Raw genomic sequence first — 13533 nt, forward strand, 5'->3', positions numbered from 1 at the left:
GATGGGTGAGTCTCCTGCCAGTTTGTGTGTTTTATAAAGGAAATTAAACCGGTTTTAATGACAAGCAAGCAAGGCCTCAGGCGACATTTAGTATAATAATAAAAAGTATGGATATATGTCAAATATAGCCTATATAAACTTCCAATATTAGAATATACTCTTTGGGACACTACACTAGTTTTTGAATATAATTGGTTTCCGTTAAATCCAATATGAAGTTCGAAATTCAAATGCATTTTTGAATTTCGAATATCCGGAAACAATATCCGACGCGTTCGCCTCGAGCCGCCTATTAGCCCGTATGTGGAACCAATCTGTGATTAAGTGACACTCTGTGAACGCTCTTTTCATAAATTTCTTTAGAAAAAATAGAACCGATTATGCACTAAAAAATATTTAATACTTTTTTTTGCTTCGCCTTGTATCTCTAAGAGTTTTGAATGTAGGAAACGTGTTAGTATAACAAAATAACTAATGATAAAATTAATTTAGGACAATTGATGACTTCAAATATCTGTCAACATTAACTAACCGAGGTATTTATGAGCGATGAGGATAACAATATCTCAAAAAGTACTGAAACGATTTTGATGAAACATAGACTTCCTGTTATATTGATAAAGATAATAAATATATCTGACTTAAATCAAAAGGATCATCTCGACATGACTTTAAGTTTTCGAGAAATTTGAGCAGACGGCAGCACTCTGTCTTACCCTGAACCTGTAAAGATACGATATATTACCTGCCTGGGTAATCAATCCCGTTAATTTTATTTGTTAAATTACCAAAAAAGCCGAAGCAACATTTGGAAGGAATAGTTGTTAAGTAGTTATAAAGGCATATGTTAAAAAGTATATGCGTTTTACTCGTTCATATTTCATCGTATATAAATGAATTTTAAACATATTCAATTTGGGGGCCTCATAGCCTAGCGGTCTTATTAAGGGGCAGCTAGGTGAGGGGTACCGGGTTCGATTCCCGGTTCGAGGGCAAGTTTTAATTTAATTTAAATTTGTTCTCGGCCTTTGGGAGGGTTGTGCGGTACCGTGCGAGTGCCTAAACCGTACATGGAGGACACGGTCGAATTCCTAAAGACAAAGCACCAATTATAAAAAATCCTATACTTGACGCTGGCTAATGCACAAATCGTGCCAGAGCCATTAAAAAAAAAAACATTCAACTGTTGCTTGTCTACAGTCCCATAGCTACAACTGGATTATTGATTCCCCAACTAAATTCTATGGTCGAGAGCCTTTGAATGAACTGGTAACTCGACATTCAAATAACATTATCACTGAAAGCCAAAATGTAAGTGTCAGATGTGTCGGGTGATGTTCACGAAATTTAATTAAAGTTGAATGGGACACAGATGGCCTCTTCCTCGTTTGTAATACCTATAAGGGTAAATGCCTCTATTGTTTTCCAAATATTAGATTCAAACAATTAAACAAAGGGAAATGTTTTATGATGTGAAGGTTAACTTTGTCAGGCTGAGATTTTGTCAGCGCGTCTTTTGAAAAAAGGTTTTATTCTAAACTAAAAACTAGGGTGATTTATTCAGACACATAACACAATTATTGACATAATTAAATTTAATGATATTCAATTTTTATTTTGTAATGCAACGAAGTGTTAATTAATAAATAAATAAATGAAGAGGATTGCAACTGGCGGCCTTATCGCGTTCGAGCGATATCTTCCAGGCAACCACTGTGATTAATAAATAGATAAGGTAAGCAAGAAGTGCAAAGATACATAATATATATAGTTATTTAGATAAAACTAAAACAGGAAAAAAAACTAAACTGAAACAAAAATTAAACTAAAAAAGTAATCTTATGTAGTTGAAACAGTATTAGAAGTACTTTAGTTAACGCCAGTTTAAACAGACCTTCTTAAACGGTCATATAAACGCGATTTTATTACATAAGTCATATAATTTGACGTCTAAGACTGAAAAATGTTGTAAAAGATTAAATCAATTTCATAAAATTGCAAAAAGCTACTTCGCGGTAATAAATGGTGTAAATGCGGCAACATTTTTATAAAGTAACTATTATGTCACAGATTTTTTTACTAACTAGGTACTAATGTCTTTGTAATACAATAAACCTGTCAACTTATGTAGCAGTCTTTAGCTGACCGCGTTTTAACCATTTCTTTCACTGCACATATCTCGCATATGCGTAGTTGTTAGTTTATTTTTCATAAATTTGCTAACTAAATCCATCTTTATGACATGATAACATTTCTCCCAAACGCAAGAGGAATACAATAAACATCTTTTATCTCGATATTATACCGTATTAAATACTGCAGAAGGCTTCAAATTCTAAGAAACATCGACCTTACTTAACGCAAAATACTCATAAATAAAAAGATTTTCCAGCGATTTTCCGAAACGTGACTGGGTGGATTTTAAAAATTGGGTCAACTCATTTTAGTCCCTAATATTTGATATCAGTGAAGCTATCGAGAATACCTATTACATTTATTTATTTACTGATCCATTACACGTTAAAATATCGCGTCTTGGAAATTTCTTGGAAATATTGAAGAGTATAAAATTTTTAGACGAGCTTACAAAGTAAAAGATTGATCTTACTTATTATAGAATCCTATTATCTATCTCCGAAGATTTTTATTTATATTATACAATAAACATAAGCTATTCAAAACACGCATTCAAAAAATTCCTGTTTATTGTATATGGCCAATCTTAATAGATATTAAATACCGTGGTACAATGTGGAACTCTACATTAGTTTATGGTTCCTAATTTGTAACTCATATAATAGTCCTCGGTTTGTTAATAAGTTATTCTTTACTTTATATAAACCGGAGCTAGCATTTACATTTCTCACATTCAAAAATAGTAGAACTTAAACTAAAACAATACATCATTTTATAATTTGCTTCTTCCTGACAAGGCTGCAGGGCATTGGGTTATGACACATCTACATAGATAATGAACGGCCCTGAGTAGGGCTGTTATCATATAATATATTAATATATTAATAAATATTAATTAAATATTTAATTAATATTTATTATTATTTTATTGTAAAAACTTGGTGCATTAAAGCAGACACTTTACAGTGAAGACCTAAATTTCCCAATGAAAAGGCTAGAAAAATACAACGATGAAATTGCAGCCACTCGCTGTCACAATGAGAGCAGAAATATTTTACAAAACGTTGAAATCGACGCAGGATAATAGGACTATTGTTAACGTTCGTAGGGTAAAAATGCAAAGCATTTTTCTTAAAGTTACGAAGTAAATAAAAACAATACATCAGTTGTATAGAACAAGTCATCGTATCCAGGTTTTTCGAGCTTCCTTCTCTTTCGCCGTTTAATCTTTTTTTAAGTATTGCTATGCTATTTCCACTTTTGACATTTGGTTAATTTGTCAGCCGTAACTTAACAATTAAAACTAATGTTGTTCGACGTTTAATAGCTGTCAAATAACATTTTAACCTTTCTTAAAGCTTGACACTGTAAAGATAAACGGTTAAGTTATTATTAAAAAAAAAAAAAAAACGATTGTGTCAATTGTCATCGACTTGTACAGTGTACACATTGGCGCTTGTCTTTAATCAATTCAATAGCTTATTAAAACAACAAGTGTAACATTTAAAGCACTGATATTTTAACAAAATGTATTTACACAGCATACTAATTTGTCGCTCAAAATAATTAGCGTCAAGTCAGTAGTGTAATTAAAACAGGAAAGTTATATTGCCTTTTGCAAAAGGAATGCCGCAACGCATTTTAATAAGTTTGCTAAAAAATGTTTTCAGGCGTTACAAAATTTTACTAGCTTCAAACAATTGTGATATATTTCCGTTTTACATGGAGTCCTGTGTTCTAAAGTTGATTTATATAGGAAATATTTAAATTTATTATTATTTATTATTGGGTGAAATTTCGCTAACGTGAAGAGGATGCTTGCGGTATGGATGCGAAACGTGGAAAGCCACAAAAGCCACCACGCAACACGAATTGTTCACGTTCTCGGTATCAGAGACAGATTCTGGATATCTTCTGCCTTAGAAGATTTCTAATGAACATCTACAGGAACGGAGCTGGGAAACCCCAATCGGTCACCGTCATCTTGCAACGCAACCAGGTACTCGATTGGACTCCCCAAGGAATAAGGAAACGTGGCCGTCCTACACAATCTTGGTGACGCTGGTAGTCGCCGAGGCACGAGCCATTGGGCTCACGCAGTTCGAAGTTAAGTGCGTGGCAGAGGAGAGATCCTCTGCCCCTTCAAGGGCTTTAGGAAAATAAAGTAATTGTTTATTGTGTTTTGTATCTGCATGATTTTATGGAAAGGGTAATTATATAATTAGAGATATCATAAATCATTTTCACAGAAGAAATGTATGTACAGTTTTATCATTATGCTTGATAAAAATATAGGTGCAGCCAATACGCGTTAGAGCGGGACAGAACGCATACTGCGTCTCACATCGGTCTGGCGTGATCGGTGACGTAGCGCAGGTGCGTTAGATTGGGACAGAACGCATACTGCGTATTCACATCTCTCTGACGAGATCGGTGACATAAGGTAGACGGTAGGAAGCGCGGCCGGTGCAGCCGGTACAAGTAGACTGAGACAGTCTATATAGGCGAGTTAGTCTGTCTGGTAGAGTAGTAAATTGAATTAATATCAAAGAAAAAACTTAAATAATTATAATTATCAAAGAAAAAAAAATACTGCATAAATAAATAATTATAATTGCATTAGTTGATAAAAAACGCTATGCAATAGTTTTACTGCGGCAGTCCCCGAGTGCCACACGTTTCTTTATATGATAGAGATGTTTAACTTTAAACCTCACACATCTATTAAATACTTTATCCTTATCACACTCGAGCCCTCGTACTTTGTCTAGAAGAATCTGCTTTAATAGTAAAACCGCCCATTCACATCATTTGTCTTCTTATATATTACCTGATTATTACTTTTTTTTACGAATAACATTACAAAGATTGACATTACGTATATATCGTATATGAATCTTAAGCAACAATCCGTGAAATGGCACTCATTAATTAGTGGCTAATGTGTAATGCAGAATACCGTTGGCGCCAGATACCGATCAGGTTTTGCTTGACTGACCGTCGACCTATGCTCCCTTTATGTTATGTTACATAACTGACAGACCTAGTAACCTATATGGTCTTTCCGTTGCAATACGCTAAGGGCTATCGTTTGTAATTAGGGTTTTAAGATAGAAATTTTATTATTTATTTGCTAAGCACAACAATGATATAGACGAATGTATTTGTATACATGGAACTACAAGAACCTTTATATTTGAGTTAATAGTTGTACTTGTATCTTGAAAATCAAACGCTGAACTTTAACGTAAATTACTTATCACAACAATTACAATTACAATCTAGCCTATACAAAAATTATGGCTAATAAGTAATATTTTGTTGATTTAATTTTCTACAATACTAGTGAATAGCTGAAACTAGTATCTACAGATGTTCAGTAACAGTCTTAGTGTTTTATAATGACATTGTGTTGATACTATGTTCGTAAAAATAAAATAAAAAATAAAATATGTTTATTATGGAACGTAAGATACATGTATCACTTATTCCACGTCATTAAATTTGAAGGCATCCCTACTCATCGGCAAAGAAGACAGAGGGTGTAGGCCGAGAGAAAAAGCCGGCGTAAAAAACTCTCGGTACTCTTTTAAAACAGCAAATCATCAAACAACACTTATTTATAACAAATATCGCAAATTAATTAGAAGTAGCCTGTCTAGCACTAGTCCCAGGCCCTTTTATCAATTAGATAATCGTTGACTTTATAGTAAGCCTTTTTACACAGCTTTTCTTTAATACATTTCTTAAATTTATTGAAAGGCAGTGATAAAAGAGCTTCTGGGATTTTATTAAAGAAGAGTATCCCTTTCCCCAAAAAAGAATTACTAACTTTAGATAGTCTAGTACGGGGAAATTGCAGCCTGCGTTTGTTCCGTGTATTAACATTGTGCGTATGTTCTATTCTAGTAAACTTATCACTATTTTTGTATACATACATAATATTTTCATAAATATATTGCGAGGGAAAGGTAAGTATATTAATTTCCTTGAATTTATCTCTAAGAGATTCCCTACATTTTAAATTATAGATTGCACGAATAGCCCTCTTCTGCAGGATGAAAATAGTTTCGACATCAGCAGCATGACCCCATAATAATAAGCCATAAGTCATTAAGCTATGAAAGTAACTAAAATAAACAAGTCTAGCTGTATCGACATCAGTTAGAGAGCGAATTTTTTTAACCGCGTAGGCTGCAGAACTAAGTCTCTTCGCCAATCCGTTAATATGAGGGGACCACTGAAGTTTTGAATCCATGGTGATTCCGAGAAATACAGTTGTATCATCCAGATTCAAATCCTCACCGTTTATAATTGGTCTAGTATCCATAATCCTTGAATTTTTTGCACAAAATTTAATGCATTTTGTCTTTTTTGCATTAAGTAGAAGGTTATTCATACTAAACCAATGGACAATCGAAGACAGAGCATTGTTCACATCGTCAATTTTGTTATTTGTCGTTTGATTTTAAAAATCAAGGACGTGTCATCAGCAAACAAAACTATCTGATGTTTTCTCTCTACCATGAAAGGTAGATCATTTATATAAACAAGAAAGAGGAAAGGGCCAAGAATTGAGCCCTGTGGTACCCCCATATCTACTGCCGACCCAGAGGACCTCTTACCATTCACTTCAACCTTCTGAGTTCTTCCGTGTAAATAGGAAGTCAGAAGATTCAGTGCGGTATTCTTGATGCCATAATGGCTGAGTTTCCCGATTAAGGTCTCGTGTTGGACACAATCAAATGCTTTGGATAAGTCGCAGAAAACACCTAAAGCGTCATGCGACTCCTCCCAAGCCTTAATTATATATCTATATAACTCAACACCGGCATCGGCTGTCGAGCGACCCTTGGTAAAACCGAACTGATTATTATGTAATAATTTGTTTACGTTAAAATGACTTACCAGTTGATTTAATATAATTTTTTCAAATATTTTACTACAAGTAGGTAGTACGGAAATTGGTCTAAAGTTACTGGGGTCGGACATACTACCTGCTTTAAATAATGGAATGACTTTACTATGTTTCATTAGATCGGGAAACTCGCCACTTTTAATACAATTGTTGAAAATTATAGCTAGATGGGGAGCAATTACATCAATTATGCTACTAATTATTTTTACAGAAATACCCCAAAGATCGGTAGTGTTCTTAATATCTATGGTTCTAAATATCCTCACTATATCGTCGGCACCAATGGGTCGGAATGTAAAACTGACCTTGCACTCGTTTACATTATCTTTGAGCAGCGATTCAGCGAGGGCGGGAGATGATTGAAGAGACTTTGTAGTCGAAATTGGAATGTCAGAAAAGTACTTATCAAAAACAATCGCTATCTCTTCGTTAGATTTGATTATAGTGTTATCGACACATAGTTCGATGTCTTGATTGCGATCCCTGACTCTTCCAGTTTCACTATCAATTATCTTCCAAGTCATTTTAGTTTTATTGCTACTATTTTTAATCTTGTTTTTAATATTTAAGGACTTGGCCGCGTAACAAACTTTCTTAAATAATTTCGAATAATTTCGAACATAAAGAATAAATTCTTCATTATGATTGTATGACTTTTCAGCGTAAAGGTCATACAACCGTTGTCTACTTTTATAAATTCCCGCTGTCGCCCAATCACTAAACGATTTACACTGCGAATGAGAGACTTTCTTTGGGGTAAAGATGGTGTTGAACTCTTTATTAATACAATCACTTAGATTGTTGTATTGTATATCAACGGTAGTACCTACCGGTAATAAAGGTAGGTGTTTACCTATATTATGTCTAAATCTCACCATTCGCTTTTTATTTACTGGAACAAACACACTGCTCTTATTTACTTGTTTCACCACTTTACATTTTAGCGCCACTAACTGTCCACAATGATCTGAGCTAAGATCAGTTGTAATTGAGGTTTGCATTGCCTCTGCATCTGTAAATACATTATCTATACATGTAGCAGTGGAGCTTGTAATTCTAGTGGGCTCAAGAAACAAGTTAACAAGATTGTAAGATTTTAATAACAGATTGAATTTTTTACTAATGGAGGTATTTTCTAATAAATTTATATTGAAGTCACCACATACAATAATATACTTATTGTTCTTAAAACTAACTTTACACAAAATTTCCTCCAACTTTGCTTCAAAAAAATCGTAAGATGCACTTGGTGGTCTATAAACACTTAAAATAATGCAATTCTCAATCTCTATACAGGCTACCTCCAAAGAGTGTTCTACAGACAGACACACGATGTCATTACGCTCTTTATACTTTAAATTTTTATTAACAATAATCAAAGAGCCCCCATGAATCGCCGACAATCTGCAAAACGAACTTGCAACTTGGTGCTGATCAAAGTTAAAGATGATTTGGCATTCTCTAAGCCAATGTTCGGTAATGCATAGGACATCAATTTTTCTTGATTTTAAAAACAACTCCAATTCTAATTCTTTGCCCAACATACCTTGCATGTTTTGATGCATCAAGTTTAAACAGTTGTTGTTAGTAATATTACATGTTTGTGTTGAGCTGAGTTGTACTAAATTATTGCTAGAGTTTGCCTCTATTGTCACACTATCTAATTTAAATTATTAATACTTAATGAAGTGCTACTGCAAGTATCACTACATTCTCTTAAGCTAAGCTGCTCAATAGAAGCAGTTGTCTCAAAAGCTAGCTGCTCAATAGAAGCAGTTGTCTGAAAAGCTAAATGTTTAGCTTTAGTTGTAAATAAAAATATACACGTATACACATACAAACATAGTGTCAACACATACACGTATGCATATTAGCGTCATTGAATTTTCAACGTTATCAGACCCTTAAAATATGAAATTGTCATTTATTATTATTACTTTTTAAGTTTATTTTTTTAAAAGGAAGTCACAGGCATCTGAAATACAGTCCCACATCAGGATCCTGGAATATGTTATTTGCCAATAAATTAATTTTAAATCGTACCTACATAATGTTATCTTTAATTACGCGACGCTTTATTTAAATAATATAAATAAAACATTTAATAAATAGTTATTAAACCACATTATTTCCATTAATAATGTGATAATATCGCATTTATATCAGTTAAAGAAGTTATGCTTAATCGAATCTATTTTTTTACAACACAAAGCACAAAACTGTTGGTTCTAATTATTCCGTATAAAAAACGTCATTGGACGCGACGATCAAATCCGAACCACATGCTCTTAATTGGTCACATCGCAATTAGTCTCACTGTCAGAGCACTCGGAATCACGTAATGCAAATCCATTTCGAGTATCACGGCATTAAATTAAGTCTGAAACGCAGAGTTCATTACATTAGTGTAAATGTCCACATAAAATGCTAACAGAGGTCACATAATGTTGGCCCTGGAACACGAAGTCAAAACATTCCCTTAGAACAGCTATAAAGCCTCGTAATTACGGAATAACTTGGTACCGGGCTAAAACAGGATATTTATTTAATCATTTTGACGAGAAAATAATATGGTGCGCCGTCGAAATAGTTGGGGGTTATCGCATGTCATGTATTGGTGATCGAAGTACGCTGCAGCTTATTACGACTAGATTATTATAGGTTGCGTTGGTAAAGTTATTATGGAATTTCACGTGGAAGATTTACACTAAATAAATATTGTAGTTAGGAGTTATCCCGAAGTTTTAAATGCATTTTTAAAAACGGAACGCGTCGTTTCAACGCTTTTGGTTAACGTTGCTTCCACCAATGACAATCATGCGATACGATTAGTTGTATCGTTTTATAACTGTAGTACGTAATGTCCTAATTTACATTGTAAGGTTCATTTATAAATATTGACTCTGTGGGAGTTGCCATAATGGAATTGGATCGCCTATAGCGCGACCATAAAGTGCCATACAAAATAAATATTATAAATGTTGTTAGTATGTTAAGCTAATTTTAAGCCAGGCTTGTAATATGAAAACTTGTGTTATGGTACACAAGAGTGCTTGTAGATGTAAAACTTATATAAAAAGTAGATGAATTATACATTGATAAATTAGTTTAAATCTTCTATAGTAGTTATGCTTATTAATGATTACTGTTATACAAAATCGGTATTAGGCTATAAGATACTATAAAATTGTTATATGTATAAAGCACTAATTGAATTAAAATTTGTATCCAAATGCATGTTTTGGTAAATCTAATTGTACGATTTTACACCATCATGAATCATCAATAAATCATAATCAATCATCAAATCGTCGTTCATAATGAAAACTGACACCTATAACTTCATGTTTATAGTTGAAGGAACTTAAATTCTTTGTGATTTATATTTTGTTTACCGGGAATAAACAACACGACTAAAAATTATTTCGAAAATTACAAAATTGCTGCTTTCAAGCTAATGAAATATTGGACCTTTTGGAGAGGCGTATTAGACGTTTAAAAGCTTTTGTTGATTATGTCGAAGGACAAATAAGTATGAATAATATTGAATAAAAATTTTCCTTTTATGAAAAGTACTTTCGGAAAAAAATTGTTTTCTACAATTATTAAATAACCATGCTTTATTAATTAATTGTTTTGGGAAACTAAACTGCTCAGCTACTTTCTGTTTGACAATTTAATCATAATTATAATAAGACGTACGTACCTACTTTGTTTATTACTTTAATAACTATCACAGCGGTTAGTACAAAAACATTTTACTCGGAAAATAATTGGTGTTAATAACAACACTAATTAGTACTTTAGAAAAACATTACAAGTTGATTTTTGGTTTTATTTTCACGGGATTATTTTTGTTTACGGTCAGAATAACCAAACCTATAGTTCTGGTTTTTGAGTAAATTTACGTTATATTAAAAAAAACTCTTTTAAATTCAATAGATTATTATCTCTGTGTCCTAGATGAAAGCACATGGTGCGGAAGTCTAGTTTTTATTTCCCGAAAAGATAAAGAATGTGGTGAATAATCAATGTATGAATAAAGAAAATTGGTTTCCCTAAGACCTATTACTTTAAAATGAATAAAATATAATCATATTGAGCAAGGCGGATTGTAGATTATATAATAAAAGTACCCACTCATCTTTTATTAATAACTCGTTCATTAATCGAGATACGCCCCCATAGATTAACTATCCGTATTTGGTTAACGCAGCTGTGATATTAAATACGATGGGATACAATTAAAGAAAGTTGCATTTCAAATAACTATAGGACCAATCTGGTATATTTCTAGATTCGTGGTAAATACTAAAGATTTTGGTGCCACAGGAACCTAAACACGTGTATTACGGTTCGTGTGTTGAATCAAGAGTTGTGTTTAATTTAAAAAAAAATGCATTTATATCCATTTAGAGAAGAATTTAAATAGCAATACTGGTATGGTCGTTTAACATGTTCTCATGTTGGCACCATATGCACGAACGCGTAAATTGTAAGCATTATAAAATTCTTTGAAAAGCGTTTTAATTAAAAGTCTGGTGTGACTTAAATAATGATATTTTATTTATTAACACTTAGTTGCACACAGAAATGTAATACAGTTGACATAATTAAATGAAAAGGAGGCATACTGGCAGCCTTATCTCTTTCGAGCGATCTCTTCCAGTCTACCAATGTGAGAAAAAAAGGCAAGCGCAACAAGTGCAAATATAGATAAAATGAGACGATTGTCGGATCGATAGTTTTAACTTTACCAATGTATAGAAAAGACTGTTATTACATCGAGCTTAATCTTGTATTAAAATAAATATATACTTAAATGAAAAGATCGGAAACATTGCACTGCCAAAATTGCAGTAATAAGACTCAGTTTAATGTGAACAAAGTAATATTTTTTTATTATAAATGTTTTCTAGATAATTCCCCGACTATGTAGTCTTCGGAGGTATTAAATAGCTTACGTAAATGGTATTGGTAACCCGGGTGATTAAACACTACCTATTTCTTTTAACTACTTTTTGTATGACCTCTACAGCAAATCCCAAAAAGATGCTTCTTAACCTAATGTTGAACATTATTTCCTTTAAATTCGTCTCTGTTACTTGTATGCCCATAGCTTGCTTAGTGTTATACCTGTCGTATCCATACTTTGGACAGTCGGTCAGAGTAATCTTAAAACAATTGCCTTTTTACCTACGTACATGCGTGGTTAGCGTAAAATAGAGCAAATTTTTCAAATAACGAAAACGGGAAGCCTCTTATAACTCTCTCCGTCTCGTTCAAAATGATTTGTAGTGCGATATATCATACTGTAGCAAATTTTAGTTCCAATAAATTCCCTTCGCCGACGGGTGTATAGAAAGGGAAGCTGCGTAGCAATCTGTAAGTTGTAGCCCTGTCAAAACTACATTATCGGGCGGAAGCGTTGATAAATACTACGTCTACATCTGGGTAGCCTTGTAAGTGGAAAGTTGGGCTTCACATATTCGCTCTACCCTATTCAATAGATTGACGGATTCATATTAGTCGTAGCTAGGTAATTTAACCGTTTATTAATATTTGAACTGATAAGAGAGAAATTTCATATAACGGCTTTTATTTAAAGGAATAAATTTGATGGTGAATATAATTTGCGACTTTTGTGGTATGTTAAAACTACCGTGTTTTGTATAATATTAAATCGTTTAATAAAACCTAAACATAACAATCAAATATACAGTATTTACATTTTTCTTAACCTACATAATAATCTTAAAAATAATTAAAAATTTAAAAAAAGAAAATTAAAACAAATTTAAAAAGTTTGGTCCCTTTGGGAGTGTACCATTAACGCTGGCAGCATTTCCCCGCTGTATTGCGATACTTATTTGTATAATTAAATTTAAGAGAAGTAAGAAATTTACAACAGTAAGATATAATTAAAATAGCTCTTTTAGAAGTAGACCTGTTTGACGGAAGGACTTTTGGAAAAAAAGAGAGGCTAGTATTAGAATTTGTTTTATGATTTAGATTTTAAGTTTAAAATTAAACAGTTTTTATTATAAATATTATTAGTAAAGGCAAGAATAAATAAATGTTTTACAATTGACATAAAATTTTGCCCTAATTTAGAAGTGACCCCATTTGCATTAGAATTCATTACCTCTTTGAAATGTCTTCGACGAAATTCTTTGCCTAACAAGCTTACTTTATGGTATTTATTATAATCATTATTGTCTCATTCAAGTAAAATGTATTAGGGCGGGTAGGATTGCGTTATATTTGATTTCGTTTAGAATTATGTCTTGGAATTGTATAAATGTTGTAACGCATCAGATTTTAATGTGTGTGTAGGAATATATTTAGTAATACAGTTGATATTAAACTTTTTAACGGAAATTAACGCGAATTTATTACATTATTTACATAACTCGTTTACAAGGCTGCACTTGAAAAGGAAATGTACTCTATTTAACTTGGCTATTTAGTAACTACTT

The sequence above is a fragment of the Pieris napi genome, chromosome 13, assembly GCF_905475465.1.
Source record: "Pieris napi chromosome 13, ilPieNapi1.2, whole genome shotgun sequence".
Taxonomy (NCBI): Eukaryota; Metazoa; Arthropoda; class Insecta; order Lepidoptera; family Pieridae; genus Pieris; species Pieris napi.